This window comes from Ambystoma mexicanum, chromosome 3q (assembly GCF_040938575.1).
Source record: "Ambystoma mexicanum isolate Mex_15411 chromosome 3q, UKY_AmexF1_1, whole genome shotgun sequence".
In the NCBI taxonomy this organism is placed as follows: Eukaryota; Metazoa; Chordata; class Amphibia; order Caudata; family Ambystomatidae; genus Ambystoma; species Ambystoma mexicanum.
Genome location: NC_090926.1, coordinates 82,817,157 through 82,841,386, shown reverse-complemented (window position 1 = coordinate 82,841,386; position 24,230 = coordinate 82,817,157). Strand labels below are relative to the sequence as shown.

Here is a 24,230-nt window from a genome sequence, read left to right as displayed (position 1 = left end):
CAGGGGGAGAAGGAGGGGGAGACAGGCCCAGCATGCAGCACCAGTGCAGCCTCCGTCACCACCCCAGCAGCCCCCATTCCCACGCAGCATGTCCGGTCCCTCAAGGGAACCCCTGAGCAGATACACACCCCCTGCCAGCTTGACTGTGACACCATCACCACCATAATTGGCCCAAGAAATAACGAGATAAGCGAGCAGCATACAAATACACACTGCTATCCTGGCACAACTGAAGGTGTTTCCTGTGCCCCACACCCATGCCACAGGCACCTACCAGCACACAGTGGGGCCCATGCATGGCATGTCACAACTGACAATTACACGGATACATAAAGAAGTGCTGGTTCACCTCCCCAAGCACACAAGGGCCTACAAATCCCTAACATGGACTACCCAGGAGATATACAACACTAAAGTTGGCCCTCATGCATTGGCAGGCATGCCAAATGACATGGGTGCCCCTGACAGCACCCACGTGTCATAGGTGGACCAGCATGGCATGCAGGTGGCGGATAGAAACTGCAAGCAATACCACTCCCCCTACGTGCAGATGGAATGCAACGCAACCAAGAACATCACACATGGGTGGGCCTGACATCAAGGAACAACTCATGACTTAATGAGCCAGCTGATCACCACGCTACCGTGCTGCATGGGGCGACATGCAGGATGACGTGCCTGGCTGCCTGGTGAGTCGTCTGACTGTGTCATGCCAGTGCATTGGTGCCATGAGGTGGGTGCCTGCATGAACAAACTGGGTCGAAATGATGAAGCCAGTGCACAATGTTCACCCCACCAACCACCCTGCCACAGAACCAGTACAACGGCACATGAGTACAGATTCCCACATCGATGGAGTAAAGCACACACAAAATGCAACATTTCCAACATCTGACAAGGCCAAATCCCACAACACATGCACCACTCATTGGCGGCCACCACAACCGTAAGGGCATATAGGAAGACATTGCATATGCACAATGTGGCTGCCCCCAGCATGGCACCACACCAGAGACTCATCCCTGGGAGTGGATTGAACTGAGGGCAGCAGGGATACCACACCACATCACCGGTTTGGCACACCCATAGGAGTGTTGGAATTCACCATAGTATGGATCCGAGGAGCATTAAGATTACTAGCCAGTGACTACATCCAACACACCCAACTACGGATTCACACAGTACACAGCACTACATGGATATAACATCAGGACTGCTGCATGCATCAACGAAGCATGTACCACGAGATGTCTGTGCCATTGTCCATGGACTATCTTGTAGACGCACCCCCCTACAGCATTCCATTGTACTGGACACATAATGTGGCCATGAATGGGCGAAATGCATCCATGGACTTGTGCGTATGGCCATCAGTAACACGCTGCCATGTCAGCCAAGTTCAGTTCTCCACCGTGACAGTTCAAACACTTACCTTAATTGGCTAGACATGCAGGCGTTGGTGGCTGTCCCTTGACACCATGGTACATGACCCCTGTCAGTAACCCACAGAACAGGCCCAGGGAGCACTAAAACACTGGCCATACCCGTGCATGCGTGGAGATGAAGCAGTCACCTGGCTTGCGCAAGGCACATATGAGTTGGCGAAGCTGGACTGGTGGGGGACCCATCTACTGCTATGTGGTGTCCAAGATCCCCATGTCGTGTGTAAAGCTGAACACAATGTGCATCCCTTGGATTGCGTCTCTGTCCCCTGACATGGGACTGCTAGCAGCACATGAAGATGGAGTGAAGGAGGAGGAGGAAGTGGCAAGAAAGCATCATGGAGGCGGTGCACTTGCGGGACATGTCGTGTGCCAAACAATAATTGGACATAATAACCAGAACAGAAGTCAGCAGAGGGTGGCATTACATGGGCACACAGGGCACTGGGTGTGTGTATACTTGTAGACCATGCACTGTCAGACGTCATAATACACATGCTCAATGATGAATGTCCACAACGGTTAAACTTTGCAACACCAATAGTGTATTGAAAAAAATGGATGAGTGTGAACATTCCCTCCAGCCACCACCCCTCCCCCCCAACTCCACAACAAATCCTCACCCCCCACCCCACTCCACCCCCAACTCCACAACAAACCCTCACCCCCCCACTCCCCTCCCCCCAACTCAACAACAGTAGCCCCATGTAGTACGTTAAGGCCACATGTGGCAGCATTGACTATTAATTCATGCTCCCGGGGCCTGGGGGAGGCATGTCCCTGCGCCGCATGGAACGCAGAGTGCGTCTTGGTGGGCTTGCTGGTGTGGCCCCACTGGATGAGGGCGTTTCCTCCTGCTGATGCTGCTGATTTGTTTGGGCAGCCTCAAGGGCATTGGCTATGCATCCTAGGACGTGACACAAACGGTTTGTGCTGTCAGTGACTGTCTCACACAACCTGTTGGTGCTGTCAGTGAGTGTCTGGCGCATTTCCCTGAGTTCATTTTGCCATCCCACCTTGGCCTGGCGGTTGTCCTCCATGAACTCATTGATTAGATCAGCGAGCTGATTTGCACAACGTGTGCCAAATGATGGGAATCCATCACTGGAGCGACTTCGCCCTACATGCTCTGGCGAGGACTGTACAGGTGGACTTGGCCCACAATTATCGTACCCCTGCGTGTCTGTAGGAGGACTACGGGCAGGTGTTGTGGATCTCCAGAGTCGTCACTGCATGAGGCCAGGGGGACATTGCAGGGCTCCGGGGTGTGGACTGTGGGATGGAACTCCTCCTCGGATGCCCCACAGATGGATGAAGGGCTGTCCACATTCTCCTCGGGGCCTGTAGCTGCAACCTCCCCAGAAATGCTGGACTGTGCCGACGTTGGGGTGGGCATTGTGGCAGGCGCCGATTCTGGGATGGATTGGGGTGGTGCAGCCTCCACTGGCCTTTCCGGAGCCGGGGTGGGTGTTTTTTTCAGGCTTGACTGTGGCTCACCGCTGTCATGATGAGTGCCTGTGGGGGTAGAAGAGAGGGCCAACATGAGTGATTTGTTGTCTTTCATACATGGCTGCATTCACATTTCAGTCATTTGGGGGTTGTGGCCTTTTGGGTGTAGAAACAGCACTGGTACATGTGCATGAGTATGACATGTACGCAAGTTTCGGAGTGACTCATCCTGGCCTGGTAATGTGCAGTCTGGCTGGCACAGTGCCAAACCGGCTGCACAGTGTGCATGATGGGATGTGCAAGTTAATGCACTATGGTTGATGTGCGTTATGTACTTGCACTTGGCCCTTGATTGCGTGGCAGTTGGCTCTGCATTAGTTGGATGGGGGGGAATAGTTGGATGGGGGGAAGGCAACATGAGAAGGTGCCTTTCATGGCCCTTGGGGGAGTTTAAATCATGCAATGGCAATTGGCAGTGTAGACTTTGGACACTCAGCTCCTTCGGCAGACGAAGTTGCCCCACACTCCATGTCGCCGACACCCTCAATTGATTCAGTACCAATCAATGCGGCACATGTCTCCTCCCATGGCTCAAGTCTGACAGGAGAACTTGGGCCCCCTCCGGTCTGCATAGCCTGACTCCGGTTGGCAGAGAGGATGCCCCGCACCTGCACCCGCAAGTCATCCCACCGCTTGCGGCAGTCCCTAGGGTGCGGGGGGTGGTGCCTACAGCGCTCACCCTCTGGCCGATTTGTGACCAGATGTTTTTTTTGCGGATGATGGACTCTCTCCGCATGTCGGGGCTGTACACAACGTCAGCATGCTCTGCCAGGTAGTCCACCATGGCCTGCAGTTCTTCAGGGCTGAATTTCTGCTTGCGGAGCCAGTCCACAGTCTTCTTTAGGGCTTTTGGCATTCTTCCTTGTTGTGTGGTCCTTTTCCCCACCGTTTTTCAAGATGGCCACCACGCTCCTTCCCGTTCCTGTGCGATGACGAAATTTCCGGTTCCGTTTTTTTCTGGTGACCGTAATTTATGGGATACGTTATTTACAGACGCTGCTGCTTCCAAGGTGGTGTTGTTATTTACGTGTCGCAGCATGCTGGTAGGGGGTTTTGCGGGTCATTTAGCGGCATGCCGCTCGGTACTTTTCTGGCATGGCGAAAAGCGTGTGTCCGCAAGGTCAGAATGGGCCGCAAATAGCGGTCTGATGCCAGGGCGGTGTCGTACTTTCCGCCATGCCGGAAAGTACCGGTACTTACCTCGAAGCTTGGAATGACCCCAGATGTGTTTCAGTGTGTGGCACACGCATATTTTGAAACACTATTCAGCATTAATCTTCTCATCATGTCGATGTCACATGGATGTGTGACAGTACTCAATCACTGACATATTGCTGTAGTTTTGTACTTTACCGTGGATATGCTACATGACATCTGTGTGGTGGCATGTGTCATGTATGTGTATTGGACATGCCACTCACAGCCTGATGTGTGATGTCTGTGCTACCCAACATGCTACAAATGTGTTGCTTTTCCATCTTGCTTTCCCCAGTGTCTGCCTTTTTGACTCCACTTCCAACTCTTTGACAGTGCATGCATGGCAGGGTTATAGTCATGTGGGACATGTGTTGATCATGTACTGGATCTGTGGCTTGTCACTGCCTATGTGTGTGCTATGGTGCTCATGCCTGTTTCCATTTGTTGTCTTTCATGTTTTTGCAGGTGATGGCACACTTGATGCTGTTGAGGTTGAGGAGATGGTGCAGACCCAGGAGGAATCTCTGGCACAACCGGGCATGAGTGGGGGATGCGGTGTGGTGGTGGGTGAGAACCCAATGTTACCGCAGGCCATACTCTCCAGGGGTGTCTCTGGGTGCACCTCGCCAGACCTCTATTTGGGTGCTGAATGGGATGATGAGACCTATGTGCCATCGCAGGTAAGTGTTTCTGGGAGGGTTTCTGTTCTATCCAACCCGCCTTTGGCGGTTACGGATGCAGGGTCACACTCCACAGCATCTGATCCTGTTCCTGGGCCAGCAGATCAGAGGGGGAATGCAGTCCTGCAGCCCCAGGCAGTGCCAGCACAGCAAGGTGCAGATTGCCTTGCCCCAAACAGGTGTGGTGCCCGTCGACGCGGTGGCCGTGCGCCACCAGGCAAAACTGTATGGGAAAACTCCATGTATGGTATTGCAACCCAACAGGCAGCATCAGTAGAAATGATGGCTCAGGCAATGGAGAGGGTGGCCACTTCCATTATACCCCCTGAAAGGCAGATGGAGCAACAACAGGGACCGACGGGCGGCACTGGAGTCTCTGTGCCAATCAATATCAATAGAGTCCCAGGCCCACAGGGAAGCCCTGAGGGAAGAACTACATACCCTCAGGCAGACTCTGGTTGACCTTGGGGCTTCCACTAATCTTAGGGCAGAACAGCAGCTGGAGCAGCTCACACGTTCGCTCTCAGCTGGGATGCAAGCAACACGTGAGGAGATCCGGGCATCTCGCAAGGCCATGCGTGCAGAAATGCAGGCAACCCGTGAGGTGCTGCATGGGGATCTCCGCACATTAATCCTCCAGAATCAGACCTTCCAGACCTGCATGCTTGCTGCCATGGAGGACCATACCCGGGCTTTGCGTGGGCTGCCTCCCATAGTGCCACCATCTCCTGATGCAGCAGCAGAGGGTGAGGAGAGCAACAGCAGTTCTCCCACAATGGCATAGCCGTGCAGGCCATGAGCCCAAGGAGGTATTCTTTTTCTCGCAACATCCACTCCCCCACTCCCCTTGCCCCCATATGGCCATTTTTGATTTTTTGCATTTTTTTTTTTACAGTGTGTTGCCTTGTGTGGCTCCCGTGGGCATCCACTGTATTCCGGCTGGGCACATGCAGGCTTGTCCTGAGTCTGGGTTAGATGCTTGGGTTCGTGAGACACACCCCCCTCCTGCTTCCCGTTACCATGGGCTTGCAAAGGGTGTGACCAAGTGACAGTGAATTACACAGTGACGTTGGGCTCCCATGAGCTGTGTGGGCAGTCTGTAGTCAATACTGTGTAGACATTCCTAGTGAATATTGTTGTTGTTTTCTACACTGCATGGTGTATTGATATGTGCTTGTGCATCCTTGTCTTCCTCCTAATTTGCAGGTTCATTCCTCATGTCTTCACAAGGCCGTCTACTTTGCAGATGGAGTTCATGTTGTATGCAGTACAATGAGACATTTGTGTGGCAGTAACACTGTACAGATGGAAGGGGTCGATGTGCTGGCATATTCAGGTTGTACGACTTGCAATACTTTGAATTTGTACTGTCATATTTTGCCACTGTTTCATCCTGTGTTTCTGTATTGTGTTGCTGGTAAGTATTTGTTCATGTGTGCTGTTTCTTATTGATTACTGGGAGCATATTGTCTGTTGCTTGTTTCCATTTCGGACAGTGCACTTTGTGACACTTGTGTCATGTGTTGTGCATTCATTTGGTTGCTTTCACATTGCATGACATGCCATGGTGTGTTGGGTAGCTGAGAAGGGGAGGGGTTGTGTGACATGGCACTATTTTCATGTTGTATTTTGCAAGGGGGTAGTCATTCATGCAGCATGAATGTGTGTCTTTTTATCACACATCATTGGTTGTGTTTAGGTAGGAAGGGATGCACACAATGTAGCACTTCCAGGTGACCAATCTCAGGCTGGTATGGTAGTGACAGTTGACTGTCCCTTATGTCATCATCACTGAATGTCATCTGGTATGTGCCAGGGCTGTGTGCACTCCGCAGGGGTGTGATTTTAGGTGAAGTAATTGGCCACCAGCTGTGTACAGGCTGCCTCACCACGTGTCCTTTCCCCTCCCATGCGCAGCGGGCGTGCATGTGGTTGGGGATGTGGGGGCACCACCATGTCCACTGTTGCAACGTTGTGCAGGACACATGCTGCCACTATGATCCTGCACACTACTGGGGGAGCGTATAGTAGCTGCCCACCAGAACGGTCAAGGGAGCGAAAGCGTGACCTGAGCACTCCGAATGTGCGCTCCACTATGCCCCGGGTTGCAAAATGGGTTGTGTGGTATTTTACCTCGGGTGGCGTGGTGGGGTTCCGAATTGGCGTCATCATGTGGGTGCTCAGAGGGTAGGCACTGTCCTCTGGGGAGGTGATAATGGGTATCATTAGTGGGGTTGTGACATTACTCAGTATCTGACATGCATGCATGTGCAGAGGCATTTATACTCACCGAGCAGCCATGTATTGCCATGCCGCCCAGCTTCTAGGTCCCGGTTTAGGGTTGACATTCTGTAAATGAAACTGTTGTGGGTGGACCCTGGATAGTTGGCATATACTGAGGTGATGATTCCCTTGGCATCACATACTACCTGGATGTTGATAGAATTCCAGTGCTTGTGGTTTCTGTAGATGTGCTCTGATGCCCTGGGAGGACGTAGAGCCACATGGGTGCAATCAATGGCACCTAGCACTTTGGGGAATTGTGCCACCCCGTAAAGATCCTGGACGGCAGCCTGCCTTTCTGCAGGTGTTCTGGGCAGGTATATGTGCCTGCGGACTGATGGGCGTGCAGTCATGATGGCCAACACCTGGTGATCCAGTGGCCAAGAAGTGCAGTACATTCAGGACCTTCTCCAGGGGTCTGAGTGCTTGTGAGCACAGGGTGGGTGATGTGAGGTCATCCTCCCACTCACTGACCAGGTCTAGTATTATGTGAGGTGGAAACCTGTACCTCCCATACACCTGGTCATCAGGCATCCCAAAAAGGCTTGTTCTGTGTGTAAAAATTCTGGGCCTGACTATCCTCCTCCTCCTGCGGTATCCCACGACCACTGCTGCTAGGAACGGTATATTCATCCTGGCGTCTGAGCTTGTTTGTTGTTTGCTAGCATTTTTGTGCTGCATGGGTCCACGTACGCCTGCTTCCTGCTGGCGTACGTGTTTCCGGATTAGTGCGTATTTTTTGGTGCATGCGTTAGCCCCGTTCGATTCCATGAATACATGTTTTGAACGTGCGTGTGGGCGTTCCGCGCATTTGCCTCCTTTACTTCCCCCTTGACACCCACATTTTCACGCGTTGTTCCCCATTCCGCATGTTTCGCCCCCTGTTCTGCCTACTTTTGTTGTGTGCGCCGTGCTATGTGCGATTTCGCTGTGCGCCTAGCGCATGCTGTTTGGAGACGTGTGCGCCAGCGTGCACCATGCAGAATTTTGGCGCTCATCCTGGGATTTACACGCGCACGGACTTCCATTAATCGCTGTGCACGGGTTTCGCTGCGATTTTCGCACTTGTGCTGCGATTCGCACGCTTTCGCACGCTTGCGCCGAAAAATCTCAGCGCACATTAATTCCATGAATCGGCCTGTAATTTGACATCTCTTGGGTTACATGTAATGTATGAATGACGGGGCATGCCCCGACAAGCACACACTTAGATTTGCCTATATACCTACTTGATACTTGGTCACCAGCTTTACCCTTACTTGGTATGTTTCCCTCCTGTGTGTGCATTATTTTATTTTGTTCAATCACTGGTGATCGTTGTCGATGCATTCGCTTATCTTTCCATGTGGGAAGCCTCTGAAATGTTACTCCTGAGACTTTCTGGAGCTCAATCTAAAATTGAGATAGACTTGAACGTTTTCATTTTATTTTTTGGGATTTGATGTCAGAAATAAAGGTATGCTATCAGCCAGATTGCCAACAGTTATAATTGTGATTTGTAATTTGTGTGGTTAATGCATATAGCTATTGGTTTCTTGTATTGTGCTTCATATGTAAATCAGAACAGCTTCCAATAGATGAGCAGCAGGTGGGTGAAAGGGTGCATGGGTAGAGAGCAGCACATTGATGGAAGGGGGCCAGGGTGGAATTATTTAGCAGCAAAACCATAGCATTCCAGTTGCCACTAACACCGAGGTGCCATGCTCTCTGGAGAACTCACCCAGACTGGTGTCAGAGCAATGTTGCCACCAGTTGGACGTCCTCATACAAGTGGCAAAGTGACGTCAGAAGGGAGATAGAAAGATGGGGTGCTTGTGGGCAAGGCACACCACACGTCTCTTGTGTATCATGCTATTGTATTATAGAAGCTTTCGGGGTCTGATAATCGAAAAAGACAATTATGGTCCAGTATATGAAACAATATGGGTTGAGTGCTCACTGCTGCGATCCGAGCGTGATCTGCAGGTCGCAGGTTAAAATCCCGGCAAGGTTAACTCAGCCTTTCATCCGTCCGAGGTCGATAAATGAGTGCCAATTTCGGTTGGGTGATATTGTATGTAAATATGTGCTCTGTAAAGCACTTTGGATTAAGGCGCCATATAAATAATACATCATTATCATTATTATCATAAGGACTGAACGGAAAGGGGTCACTCATCTTCATGTGTGAAGGAAGGGGATCCATGAAAACAAAACGAAGAAGAAAAAGAAGAAGAAGACAAAGACGAAGAAGGAGGAGGAGTGGAGGAGAAGAAGGAGAAGGAGAAGGAGAAGAAGAAGAAGAAGAAGGAGAAGAAGAAGAAGAAGAAGAAGAAGAAGAAGAAGAAGAAGAAGAAGAAGAAGAAGAAGAAGAAGAAGAAGAAGAAGAAGAAAAAGGAGGAGGAGGAGAAGAAAAAGAAGAAGAAGAAGAAGAAGAAGAAGAAGAAGAAGAAGAAGAAGAAGAAGAAGAAGAAGAAGAAGAAGAAGAAGAAGAAGAAGCGATTTCGAAAGACCACTCTGTGACTGCGCAGAATGGTCTTTCTAAATTGAACAGTCTAGTTAGGGCGGCGATTCCCACCCCCGCCACCTCCTCCCCCGATTTCGGGAGCAATCCCGCAAGAGACTGTAGTTGGGTGGAGGAATGTCATTTTTTGATGTTTAGAGGTCGCCTAAAATCGGCCCAAAAATATCGGTATTTTGGTTAGGCTACCTATAAAAATCGAGAAAATGACATAGAACCACTAAAATGCCCCTGTGATGGTCAAAATTGCTCAGCAACAGTTCAATGTATCATACTCTTCCTCTAACTTTTCAATGACTCTGGGCTACCATTATCCAGTCCGACTTTCTAACCAATGTCACCTTTCCTGTTGGCACTTCACATCTAGAAACCAGAGCTAGAAAGGAGATCATGATGACAAGGGCCCGCAGGGCCTGCTGGCAACTCTGACCACCAATCTTCTCAGACCGGAGGCAGTATTTTTAAAAGAGCAAATGCCACATCCATGTTCAAAGCCAATCCTTGACTCTGACACAGGGTTGCAGTGGAGATTGTTTGAGGGAAAAACAGAAAAAACACATGCTTTTCCCTTAATTACGCAAATCGGCAGAATTGTCTCTAATAACTACAATAACCAACCATGCACAATGCCAAAACCAAACAATAAACATGTCCAGCCAAAGTTAGTGGACTTTGGAGGTGTTTGCCAATGGGGATTGTCCACCAGTTGAACACTCAGCTCACCTACACTAATCAGAGTGGAGCACCCTTGCATAGGATGGACCCATGCGAATGTGAACTGTGGACACCATACACAGTGTGGCCTTAGGGTGCCATCTGCTAACATGGATGCTGGCCTATCTTTCAGTGGGGTTCAGAGGCTTCCTAGGCACTTCCCAACACCTGCTGGGGAGCGAGGGGACCTCAAAGGCCACAGTCTAGGTGGCCTCCTCCATTGCTGAGGTGTATTTCACATGGCCACCTTACCCCCTTGCTGTCAATGTCATTTCTGCTGTTTGAACGTGGCAACAAAGCGATAATGTGAGTCTGCAAATGGCTGGGTAGGATTACATTGTTTATCCTTTCATTGCCCAAGGGCCCGCTCTTTGGCGTGGCTTTCTGAAGAATGGATTTTCATCAAAAGAGGAAATAGATTCCAGAATATAAAACGCATTATTTTAAGAATTCAAATTACTCTGGAGTAATAGTTTCCGATGAGAGCAATTGAGTCTAGGTGAGAGACAGCATCTGGGTTTTGAAGATTTGCGATGGTTTTTTGGTGTATTTCCCTTTGGCAAACACCATGGTTCCAAAAGTTACTTTATGGAATGCACATTTCGAAGAAGAGTGAACAACAGAGAGAGAAAACACATTGAGTGTATATCCCACTGTTTTGTGGTGTTTCTGTGAATTCCAGTGGTCCTGCTAAAAGTGACATACTCTACCTTTGCCCTTCTCCCTTCCCCAAAGGGCAATGAGTCATGTTTTCTCTACTTGCCTACTCAGAAAATCTCCTCCAGATGTTATTGCTGCCTTGCCTGGATTTCACTTTTGTGCCAGCAATCTGACCCAACTTCCATGTGCACAGCTCTGGAGAGTATCCAGGATGAGAGGGGTGAGGGGGTTAACTATGGAAAAAGTCTTGATTTTTGGGATGTGTTGGGAATCTGGTTCTGCCAATGTGTGGCAATGAAGGAGCAAGATCCAACCATCTATCTTCTTATGCTCAAAGAAAGTCATGAGGCTGGACTCACCAACATATGCCACCCCAGACCCGGTGTCTCCAGACTCCCCTTTGAAGACCCCCTCCCTGCAATAAACATATCCCTGTGTCCTTTGACTGTGTTCTGGGCTAATTGAGCTTGCCTCATCCATATCCATCCCCCCTCTGCTATCAATGGCTGTTCGCACCTGTGGGCATGCGCTCACACATGGGCTCGGAGATTATGAATGCTCAAGGTCCCAAATACCATGTACACCCCAAAGGGTTCTTTCACATGGGGAGCCTTATCCTCATAGCCACCCCAGACCCGGTGTCTCCATACTCCCCTTTGAAGACCCTGTCCCTGCAATCAAAATATGTCTCTGTCCTTTGTCTGTGTTCCGGGCCTATTGCATCCCCTCATCCACATCCATCCCCCCTCCGCTATCAATGACAGTTCACAACTGTGGTCATGTGCCCACAAGGGGGCTAGGAGGATGGGAACATGCAAGGTTCTGAATACCATGTCCACCACAAAGGGTTCTTTTGCATGAGCACCCATATCCACATGGACACCTCAGGCCTGGTGCCTCCAGACTCCCCTTTGAAGAGCCAGTCTCTGCAATCAACATGTCTGTGTCCTTTGACTGTGTCCTGGGCCTATTGTGCCCGCCTCATCCACATCCATTCCCCTCCACTATCAATGACAGTTCGCACCTGTGGGCATGCGCTCGCAAGGGCGTTGCACTAGCGGGACTGAGGAGGTCAAACATTGTCATAGTGGCCTGGTGGGTGTGAACACATCAGACATTCACATACACACCTTCTTCTGTAATCCTTTATAAACACTGTGGGAGTTAACAAGAAAACATCTGTGAGATCGACAATGATATTGCCAGCTCTCCACTTTTTACCTTGCTTGCTGAGTCGGCCCATCTGTTCTTCTAAGTAACGGTTAGTCAACATTTACTATTGTTTTCTGTAGTGCCAACGTTCTCTACTGGGCCACTTTCTATTGTTTTATACTCAATGTACACCCTGTTCTCATTTTATTTTATTCAAAAAGTCTACACCATTATCAACCGTCCTATGCATTTTTATCTCTGTAATTAGCACATACCATTACAGAGTATTTTATCCAAATGCAGTCTTTCATAGTGGATATTTACCAATGCATATTCGCTTTAGGTGCCATTTTTATAAAGTACTTTTTTAATATCGAATGAATATGATGTTTGATCTACTTACTTTGATACATTTTTATAATATTTATTTATATTTGTTTAACAGATGAAAGGGACAATCCAACAATGCTTTATTGTATAATTTTCGGTTGCACTTATAAAAGCCATGCTAAAAGTCAGAGTATAGTCCTTCATGTATTTCGAAAGGATTTACATTTAATAAGAAAATGGCTCTTGAGCTGTGGATTTCCAGTGTCTGAAATTGAAAGCAGAGCCAAAGATGTCTTGGATGATGTCAGGGGCAATCGATTCCACGTCTTCAGCATGCACTTCTCATAAGATATGTACGAACAATCACAGTACACTAAAAAGTGTAGCCCCAGACTCTGTCGCAAATTACGTCCCAATGCAGTTCCAACTGAATTTCAACACACGCTGACCCAGGTGAGTAGTATACACTGAATATTTACATTTATTTTGGCATTTTCTAAATTTACCTGTATAATATGTCTTATAAATCACCACTCAATGTATCGAAGTAGTCTGCAAACAGGCAACATAAAGAAAGTTCTTCAGTTTTGGGGGAATATTTCCATTGATATTTTATTAGACAGTTTCGTTCTTGTGGTTTGTAAATTTTGAACTTTAGATTACTTTGTGTATCCTTACTTTATAGATACTCGAATAGTTCAGTGCAATGGGAGCCTTTCCAAACACACACTCACATTGCGTCCTTTAAAAATAGGTCATTTTTAAAAATGACCATGTCTGTCTTTACGTAGACCACACTGATGGAATTACAAAAACGTTACCATGGAGGAAACCACAGACACGTCCAACAGACTTATGGTGAGGCCAAGCAACTTGCACACACATTTTTTTTATTGTTTCTGATGTGATATAAATTATAATACTAATATCCATTTTCTATTGACCAATGGTTTCAATATATACATTGTTTAAAGGACCGTGATGCTACATCAATCACTATTCTGGAGTCAACAGCAACCTCACCCACTTTTCAAGTGGATCCTCTTTCCTCACGGTACTTCCGACAGCACCTTAGGTGGCTCCTTTCACAGCAGCAGGCAGCTGTAGAGCCATTCGAAATCAAAAGTCATCCAGAACTGCTGGCCTTTCACAGCCGTCATCACACAAGGTAAGCACTTTTGGGCTTGCAGAAGATCGAGGGGCGCACACACTTTATCTCATTGCCCTCAATGCCTGATTGTATCCCTGGCTGAATTTACAAAATGTATGAGATATATGCTGGGTGAGAATTGGCAATCTTGTGGCCCTGTTGGGCTATACTTGCAGTGGGGACCACCACGTTACAAAATGGCTGCTCCTCTAACGAGCACTGGAGTGCTTTCTCTTGTTTTCCCCACATGGACGTGATTGGGTGAAGCACCTAATTTCTATACCAATCTGGGAGCCGGCATCTACGGCCCACTTGTTTGGGCCATGGAAGGGCGTGGAGTGCCACAAATGTGGGCCTTTAGAACTTTGTGCACCCCTCAAGAGTACTGTAAGTCATGACTGGACATTGTTATAATTTTTTTCCACTAACCTAAACATCTGTTCAACTGAGGTGTGCCTAGGCCCTTCTGCCTTCCTTGTCGTCCTTAATCCTTCATTCAATGTATTTGTAAACTTGGTGTGTTGCATTGCATTTTGTGCTTCCTGTGTAAATTCAAATCCTGGTGTGTTCTTTAACATCTTGCACCCCATTTTGCATTGTGTGCTGTGCTTCCTGAGCAAATCCGAACCATGATGTGTTTTTTAACATTGTGCACCCCATTTTGCATTCCGTTCTGTGCTTCCTGTCAAATATTGAACCCTGGTGTGTTTTCTAACATCTCGCACCCCATTTTGCATTGCATTCTGTGCCTCCTGTGCAAATATGAACCCCGTTTGTTTTTGTTTTAACTTGTTGCACTCCATTTTGCATTGTATTCTGTGCCTCCTGTGCAAATTCAAATCATGGTGTGTTTTTTTAAATATCATTGCACCCCACTGTCATTACAAAAGTGTTCCCATTACATCTGTCTTCTTGCTTCTCCTGGCTACTAGGCTGTCTGGTGAGCTGTGCTTGTTCTGTGCTGTGCAACCTCTCCACTTTCTTCCTCCTACATTCTGCCGCCCTATGGCACTCACCATCTCCCCTATCTCTTCTATCACCTACCCTTTCTCTCTCTTGCGGTCTGGAAGAAAAAAGTCAAAAAAGATATTCAGACCACTAACACTGGCCTAACTATCGCAGACACTTATGTCAGTGTAACTTCCAGACATAATTTTACTGATATCCTCTTTTCTGTCCCCTCGCCAGATCTATGGACTCCTCATCTTATTTCTACTCTCTCTCTCCTCTCACATCTTCACCCATTAATGGTGCCACTAGATGGAAAGTACTCGGGATGGTCTTCTCATCATCCAGGTGTATCATTAATGTCTATCACAACTTGGTTCAGGGTCCTCAACTCAACCTCCTCCTGTTTGACCGGTGCTTGCTGTCTCCCATACAACTTCCTCCCCACACCTGCTACCACTTCTTCCTGGATCTCTGTCCCCCCTTCTCCGACTGGTGTACCACGCCCCTAAACCCCTCCTCGGAAAACCTTCAAAGGAGTGACCTCTTGCATCTAGCCACGCTTAATGCTTGCTTTGCCGCCAAACACTCTGCCGACATCGGCCTCCTCCTTGAAGACCTTGAGCTTGCTATCCTTGCTCTCACAGATGGCTATAAGATAATCTCCAAGCCTCACCCTCTGATCTTCTCTGAGTGGATTCCTTCTTCCGTCATACCCATCCAGCCTTACTATTCCTTTGACAGTCTGGTTGGAAAGATGGTCATCTCCCCCACCTCCTCCCTGACCATTACCACTATCTACAGGCCACCTGGCTCTACCACCATGTTCCTCTCTGAATGGGGTGAGTTCTCTTCCTCTCTCCTCACAACCAACCTCTAAACTACTTCTCCTGGGTGACTTCAATATCCACCATGACTCCTCGATCATGCCATCCACTCCCTTCTGTGACCTCTGCCCCTCACTTTCCCTCTCCATTCTGCCTTCTGGTACTACCCACTCAGCTAGACACACTCTTGGTGCCTTCATCCACAGCTCTCCCCCACACTCATCACCCTACTCTCCTGGTCAGACCATTATCTCCTGTCCTGTCACCGGGCTCCTCTCGGCAGTTTGACAATACCGCCGTCAGCCGTGCCAACCTCGTTCTCGAACAATCCGTCCGAAGAAACGAGTATCAGCTGCTGCCTTTGCATCTACCATCATCGCCCCCGTCCCTCCCCACTTCAGAATCTAGCTCTGATTCCGCTTTGAGCAACCTCCATCTTACAATTACTAATATTCTTGACATTATTGCCCTAGTCATGGGAATCCGCCTGAAACATGCCTCCAAGCGTAATACCCGGTACGACTCTGAATTTGCAGTCCTGAAACACAAGTGCAGAGCTGCAGAACGGAAGTGGAAGACCTCAGGCTCACCCTCTGACAAACTGGCTTGTCGCCTGCTACAAAGGCAATACCGACTCTCAATCCTCTCCAAGAAAAGGGCCCACATCCAGGCTTGCTTCTCTGGTGCATCCAACAACATGGCTGAACTCTTTAAAGTCTGCAAGGAACTAGCCAACCCTTCTGCAGTCTCATCCTCACCTCTTCCCTCCTAGGCCCTCTGCAACGCACTAGCCACACACTTCACTGCAAAATCTCAGGACATCCTGAACACCATCACCTCCCTCTCCTGTTCCCCCAACCTGCTGTCTCTTATAGCCTCCTCTCCCCCATCTGCATTTCTCCCCTCTTTCTCTCCTATCACACCCAATGAGGTCACCAGAGTGGTCCGCTCCATGAGGGTCCCCTCCAAACAGGTCTTCCCCTGTTCCTCCAGAACTATTAAGGACAATACCGTCTCCCTTGTCCCTGCATTTTCTGATTTCTTCAGCCACTCTTTTTCTACTGGATCTTTTTCCTCTTCCCTCAAGCACTCCTTGTGCACCCCCTTGTGAAAAAAACTTCTGCATAACCATCTTGTCCAGCCAACTACCACCCCCTCTCTATCACCCCCTTCCTGGGGGAACTCTTGGAGAAGCTGGCCTTCCCCAACTGACACAGCACACTGAACTTGTTGTTTGCCTACATGACCATTAATCTGGATTCTGAGCATCTAGAGACATGGAAACCGCTCTTCTGAACCCCTGTGAGGAACTGCTCGCATCTCTTGACTCCAACTCTCCACCTGTTCTCATTCTACTTGATCTCTCCTCTGCATTTTACATGGTCAGCCACTCCATCCTCATAAAACAGCACTACAATACACTATATATCGTAGAGTGGGCACCGGACTGGCTGACCGTCCATCCAAGGTTATTCTGGACTCTTTCTCCTCCCCCACCTCCATCTGCACCTGCAGTGTCCACCACGGCTCCATCCTTTCTCCCTGGCTCTTTAACACCTATTTGCTCACCTCATTTCCACCTTCTCCCCTAACTTCCAGTGTTATGCAGATGTCACACAACTCTTCTTCAAACTTCCCTCTGATCCTCTCCTTACTGCCTTCATCATTCCTGACTGCTTATCTGCCATCCAGTCCTTCTGTAATCCAATGATCTCTGCCTCAACGCCAGCAAGAATGAGATCCATCCCATTGGGACTCCTGCTTCCCCTTTCTTACCCTCACTCTGGCCACCTTCTATGTGCTCTCCCCTTCTCCTTCATCTGAAGCCAGAAACCATAGAGCCATCTTGAACTCCTCTCTTACTTTCCTCCCTCACATTCAGGACCTTGCCAAGAAGGCCCAGTTTCAACTCCACCTCCTCAAATGAATCCTTCCTTTCCTCATTTTCCCCCAGAAGCTCATTGTCTTAGAGCTCTGGTAGTCTCTAGGCTAGACTATTGTAATAGCCTCTTCCTTAATCTATCCTCTTCTTCCCTAGGACTGCTCCAGCTAATCCAGAACAGGGCTGCAAGACTTATCCTTGGCCTGAAGCCCAGAGACTGCATCTCTCCATCCCTAAAATCTCTCCACTGGCCCCCGGTTGCGGCAAGGATCAACTCCAAATCCCTCTGCATCATCCATAAGGCTGTCTGAGGCCAGGGACAATGCTATCTACACCTGGCTCTCACTAAATACTCTCCATCCAGATCTTTAAATTCCTCCGGCACCAACTCTCTGTGTTTCAAGTGATTTGCTAAAGAGTGAGCTGGTGGTTCGATCTCTTTCATTGGCAGGCTCCCTCCTATGGAACAGCTTCCCCCTTCCTCTTCGTCTTGAGCCGGTTCTCCTCAAATTCCAGAAGCTCCTCAAGACCTTCCTTTTCACCTCCTCCTTCCCTCCCTGCCTCCCCTGTTGAACCCCACAGTTGCTGAGATTGGTGACCAGGGCCCTTATGTGTCCACCTGGGCCCTGGCCTTCCACATCCAATCACTTTCAGCCTCTGCCTGCTCCCAACAATTGCCTTGCCACCCACTGGCTTGTGCCACCACAGGCCTGCACGCACATGCTTATTTTTTGGCAGTTGACCACTCCCACTAAGTCACTTAACAGCTGCGTACTCCCTGGCAATTCCCCCGTGGTACTCCTAGCAATTACCCTCCACTCCCTCATCCCTTCCCTCTCTCTGCACTTGCATGTTCTGAATGCTCACAAGGCCCAGTAGGTTTGCCTCTATCTTTCATTGTTATCTTTGTATTTCATTCTCATGTTCCTTCCATGATGCCCTGTGGGCGCTTTGAAACACAATGGCCCTCATTACGACCCTGGCGGATTTTTTCCGCCATCGACGGACTTTCCGGCCATGGCGTAAAGTCCGTTTACGCCATGGCGGATGGTGGACTTACCGCCCCATTCCGAGGTCGGCGGGGCGGTAAGTCCCCATTGACCCATTTACCCTTCCCCATTCCCATTTCGGCCCCATAGGGTATAATGGGAGTGGGGAAGGAGTTAATTACGCCACCGTAAATTACGGTGGCGTAATTAACACCAAGGTCCCATAGCGCCATGGATTTTTACGCCCGCAAAAAGCGGGCGGAAAAATGACCATGGCGCTCTGGGAACTCGGAATTGGCGGTAAGGGGTCGGCGCAGCTAACGCTAGCGTAAACCCCTTACCGCCAGGGTCCTAATGAGGACCAATGTATTTATTTATATATTTATTTATTTATTTATTTATTTAGGTTTGTAAAGCACACTGCAGCCGTGGGCATCTAGGCACTATAAAGTGAGCGTAGGAAGGCTTGATTCAGGGTTACATAGAATGCTGCCCAAGAAGTTTGCTTATAGGCGAGTACAAGTTACAGGTAATGACAGTTGATACAGTAAGGTTATATTACTGGTGTCGCACGAGATAGATATACAGAGTAGAACATGCACAGCGTAAAACATACAGTTCTTAGACAAAAAGCCTAGTTTTGATGTGCTTAGAGCCTTGCAAATGCACAGTAAATAAAATTAAAATAAAGATTGTCTTTTAGAATATTCCTTCAGAAGCGACTATACAAAATATGTATTTGTTCAAGTTGAACTTAAAACATATTGATTATTGTTATGTATAATACTAGCTTTTGAAACAAACTGGCTTGTAGGCTTCTTAGTAAATATCAACCATCTTTTACATGTAATTTTTGTATTTTAATGTTACATCTTTATTATTACTGTTATATAGGCAGAGCCTGCAACTTCAACAACATACTATTCTTCTACTGCAACCGGTCTGGAGGATGAGGTATGAGAAGTGATAATTTATTGATTAATACTAATAGTTATTGATTAACTATATCTTTTTTACATTTAAGATAACTTATTTTTTTGATAATTTGAAATACTGTCAGCAAATTGTAAAGCATTAGATCAACAACCTCAATGTATTCATTGTAGAAACATGTGAAACAATGAAATTAAAACTTCAAACAAAATGTACTTTGTCACTGAATAACATAGACCCTTTTACTATATGAATGGTGTATGTTTTTGCTTATAAACCTCAACTGCTTAGCGAAAAATGGAATCAGTGAAACAAAATAACATTACAACGCATTAAAGGGGCCACAATTTGATCAACATGTTTTGCAGGATGATCTCGCACCAACTCCCTGTGACATCTCTGTAGGTAATCAGATGCAGTTTTCAAATATGTCTTTTTAAAATGTTACATGTACACAGTGTTCGACTTTATGTCAAAATGAATTTAAAGATTTTAGTCAGATGATTAACAGTATCTTTTTACAAAGTTTAACTGATACTATAAGGTTGACAATCATTAAATAAACTTTCTCAAGATGTACTTTGTGAGATCAAAGATTTAACATTGAATTGTTGATCAATTTAATTAATGTTCTTTGAATTTGGTATGCACAAGGAATGTACTACCAAAGTGGTCAAAATTGAAGAGACACATGGACAAGAGGTATACATGAGATATTGTAAACTATCAGTTATCATCCATTTTAACTGTGTTGTAATATTTAATATGCTTTAATGGTTTCCATAGTGACGTTTTGTTATATATGTATATATCATTCTTTAAGTGGAAGAGAACATTTCAAGGTGTATACAATTTAAAAATGCTGTGTTCAGCTTGGTCTGGTGGTCGGCAAACCCTAATGGACTGTTTCAAGGAAAATTCAGAAAATAAGGTCACATAACAGAATTTGCTTTTAAAAAATAAGTTGTTCTCAGTTATTTCATAGATATTTCATGTTCATATGTTAATTCATATATTCTGTATGTGTTCTATAAATTAAGCATGTTCCTTTCTCTTTGATTAGAGTCCTACGAGGAAGGGGAACATAAAGACTCATACAACTGCACAAACTAATGATGTTGCATGTCAGACAGGTGTCACTTGGGAACAGCTAGATTTTGAGGCTCAGCATGGTCCTCGCAAGATTCAAGATGCAGATGTCCAGTGGCTGGAATTTGAATTCAATGTCAGCAGTGACCAAAGGAAGGTAATCCTGGATCATTGTTACAGCACAAAATGTCACCCAGAGGAAACAGACAACAAAGACGATTTTTCAGAATTGCTTGGAGAACCGCTCATAATCCACACCCTCTAAAGAAATGCTATCTAAGAAACAGACAATGTTCCCTGTTTCCCCAATACATGTGGACAAATCGGAAATTTCACACACAGAAATAACCAAAGCATCCTCGGTACTGATTGACGATTGTGATCGTAATGTGGACCTCACTCTTCCTCGTATTGAGGACTTATCCACCACCATGGAATCAAAAACCAGTGGGCAGCCATTGGTGAAGTTTACTCATGTAGTCAAAGGCACCAACCTGAAGATCAAGGGTATCTGTCTACACCACCAAAACTCATGTTCATGGTCTGCTCAACCTGTAACTGGAAAAGTGCCTGCTGGAAATGTACTTTGTTCATCTGCTTTGTTGTTTAGCTGATCAACCTACAGTATAATTCTATGTTTTTCTAACTTTGTGGGACTCAAGTTCCTTTTGAAAACCCAGTACTACAAATATCAGAAGGATTTCTTGTTCCTCGCTATTAGCCAGGCATGGACACTCAAACAGATGTCAATGGACAATGCTCTCACTGGCAAAAGGCTCTGGCTTGCTCATGATGGACAGTGTGACAGTCAAGTTTTTTCTGCTAAATACTGCACTTACCACTTCCAAGAAATGGAAACCAAAGAAATAGTGAGTTCAGTCGTTGTGCAAGATTCTGAATGTACATCTTCTGTTGCCATGGAAAAATATGTTTTCATTATATCCATTCAACTTCTGCAATCCAGAGGAATGCAAATAGAACTGATAGTCACTGACCGGCACGTTTCAATAGCCAAGGCCATGGCAGAGCAGTTCCCAGACATAAAGCATCAATATGATGTCTGGCATGTCACAAAATCAATTTTGAAAGATATTACAGCTTTTGGAGAAATAAAAGGTGACAGAAAACATTTTACATTGGTAAGATGGAGGTGAGTAAAGGGTGTGCGCCCTCCTTGCATGTGGTTGGTGGTTGGTATTGGTTTTGAACATACATTGCCTGACTGCGTATCTTGGCGATGACTGTTACCCACCAGTCAGTCGATCAATAACGTTTTGAAATTGGGTTGCACCAAGCCTTACTAAGCTGGAACAGAGATGGGAACTCCAGCTGGACACAGTGAGGGAAGGCTTAAATGTCACAGAAGAGTGGAAACATTTCATGGGCAGTTAATTAGGCCAGAAGCATGGAGAATTTTGGAAAAGCCCATAGGCACCAAGAAAGACCAGTGCATCATAAACAGAGTGTGTGCTTTTGGTAGATAGGATGTATGAGATAGCATCTATTAGTCTTAGTAATGCATTGAACCGAGAACAGAATCACAGATTGATTGGAATATAGCAAATATCTCTTCTACGGTTCTGTTATCCACTTTTTTTCTGTTCTCAATGTTTAACAGTGATGCAATCAGGAGGTCTCACTAATACTGATGTACAAGAATGGGTTGTATAAATAACGCAAAACATTCTATGTGTATAGGTTTCACACAATATTGTGCTTATGATGTATGATTGATATCGATATAAGATGTCAGATTTGTGTTTGAATCAACTACAACAGCTCTAGCTTTATTACCTTTGTATTGATAACTTTATGATAGAATTTCTTCAAAATCAAAGTGCTCCGACTTTGAGGGGCTGACATATATGTGAATACGCATAAACAACAAGCATTCCTAAGTCGAGCAAAGCACCCCCAACATTCGGACTAACCAATCACACAGGCTCCTGTCAGTTACAGCTTGGTAGGGTGCCACAACTACGTGTGCCCCAGCCAGGAATTAAACTGTGATCACAATATTGGTGATTATTACAATAGCGATCATCCATTACAGGCAGTCCCAGTATCAGCCATAGCAACACACAACCATTTTGCAGCAACACAATAACAATTTTTGTAGCCCAGAGAAGGTTTTACTCCAACATGTAAACAGACTTATCCCTCAAGCTACTCTTAGTCACAGCAGGTGAGGGTACACAAATGCATGTGCTTCAGTGGAAAAAAGGCTGGCTTTTCTGTATGTTTGATCATTGCAGTAGCGATCGTTTAACAGAGGCGATCACGGCAACAGTGTCCTGTTCCCATAGCAACACGCGGCCGCATTGCCAAATCATCATTTTGAAAATATGTTTCCAAAACACTTATATCTTGGACATAAATAGGATGTTTTTTTTAATAGCAGAATATTTTCAGTGATCTAATTGAGAGAAACACAGTAGGTTTTTGCCACGTCGGCTTCGCTAAGATGGTCACCGATACAAATAGCAACAGTGGCCATGGCAACAGTTGCACAGCATTCTGAGAACAGCAGTCGGAGCCCTTACAGCTTCGCCTTCGACTCACATGGATCCTCTGATGATTATTCTCATCCATCGAACATCTAGGTAAGCGGGTAGGTTGTTGTTGCACACGAAATGGGATTTAGATACTTAGATTCCAATTTTTTCGAGCTTTAGCCACAATTAATACTGGTAGCATTATATTCCACACAGAAGCTATTTTAGGCCGTCTGTGGGAGTGAGAGTATCAGCCTCCATGGCTATAACGTACAGAGATAGTTACACAATAACATACCTGGTGTTTTTGGGTGTGAGATTAGTACCATAAGTAAAATGGCACTAATGGGCTCAGATCCCACAGGAGGCAGCCTTACTTCACTTTCTGTTTTATTTTTGCCCAATGAGCACCATGACCAACTAGGCAATAATGGGTTCATATTTTATCCCACAGCAACGGCACCAGTAACCAGCTTCAGAGCACCCAACACAATCCGCTTTGATGTAGACATTTTGCATCTGTTCACAGCGGAATCATACAATCGGGTAAGATATCAATAACTTAAGGTGATACACCCTCCATTTCGGACGGGGGTAGAGTCTTATCCAAGTTTTGTCTGTTTTTACCAATAGATAACGTGGTGCGCAAGAACTAAGTGAGAATTGCAGCAAGCGTGTTTTGGACTGCATTTAAACTCCTGATGTCATAGAACTACACCGTGGTATCATAGAAACATGGTAATACCATTTCAATCTCCCTACAGCGATAGTGGGATCTTTGTTGAGTACAATAAGCGATGCGTTGTTTGCATTTTGAATTAATTTAAAGAAATAATTTCTGGGCCTAGTACACACTTCTGACAGAGAGAACAGGACCCTTCCACTACAAACTATCTTCTCGTCCTGATGAAGGCCTACCAACTTTCCGCAACATAGATTAGCTAACGAATGGCTGAAACACTGTTGTGTCAACTCCCCCTCCCAGCGTTAAACACACACAATGTATACGTTTTGTAACCGGATATACCTTGTCTACATTTTCATTTCTTTAAATGCGATTCCTTACCGATATAACGGTTTATGTACGTTTTGTACTGTGATCCAGGCAGATAGAGCTGGATAAATACTAATGTATCATGTGGAGATACTGTTCCTAAACTGATAAGTGCCCAGTAAATACGTTTTTTACAAAAACAATTTATCATGTATTAAATCATTGGATAAAAAAGAAAAAAATGTATCTATTTAAAAGTTTGATGCTGTGTAATCAATCTGAAAACATGCTGATTGTTGTATGAGAATTGTCAGAGGTGTGTACACAGGGTTCAGTCACCCTGGTCATTTCTCTATTTTGTTATTAACCCACCTGGGTAGATCAGGGTTTAGCCAGGAGCCCTTACGTTCACTGGCTTTAGGTTTTAGACATATCTTTTATTACATTCGTTTTGAA

General features: G+C 46.4%; 1 long non-coding RNA gene across 1 annotated transcript; it reads left to right on the top strand.

The window, feature by feature from the left end:
- The first annotated feature begins 22,806 nt into the window (after nucleotides 1-22,806).
- Nucleotides 22,807-23,967, top strand: LOC138581797 (uncharacterized). Its single transcript, XR_011304791.1, has 3 exons — nucleotides 22,807-22,888; nucleotides 23,235-23,326; nucleotides 23,414-23,967. It is a non-coding gene; the product is annotated as an uncharacterized lncRNA (long non-coding RNA).
- The last annotated feature ends 263 nt before the right edge of the window (nucleotides 23,968-24,230 follow it).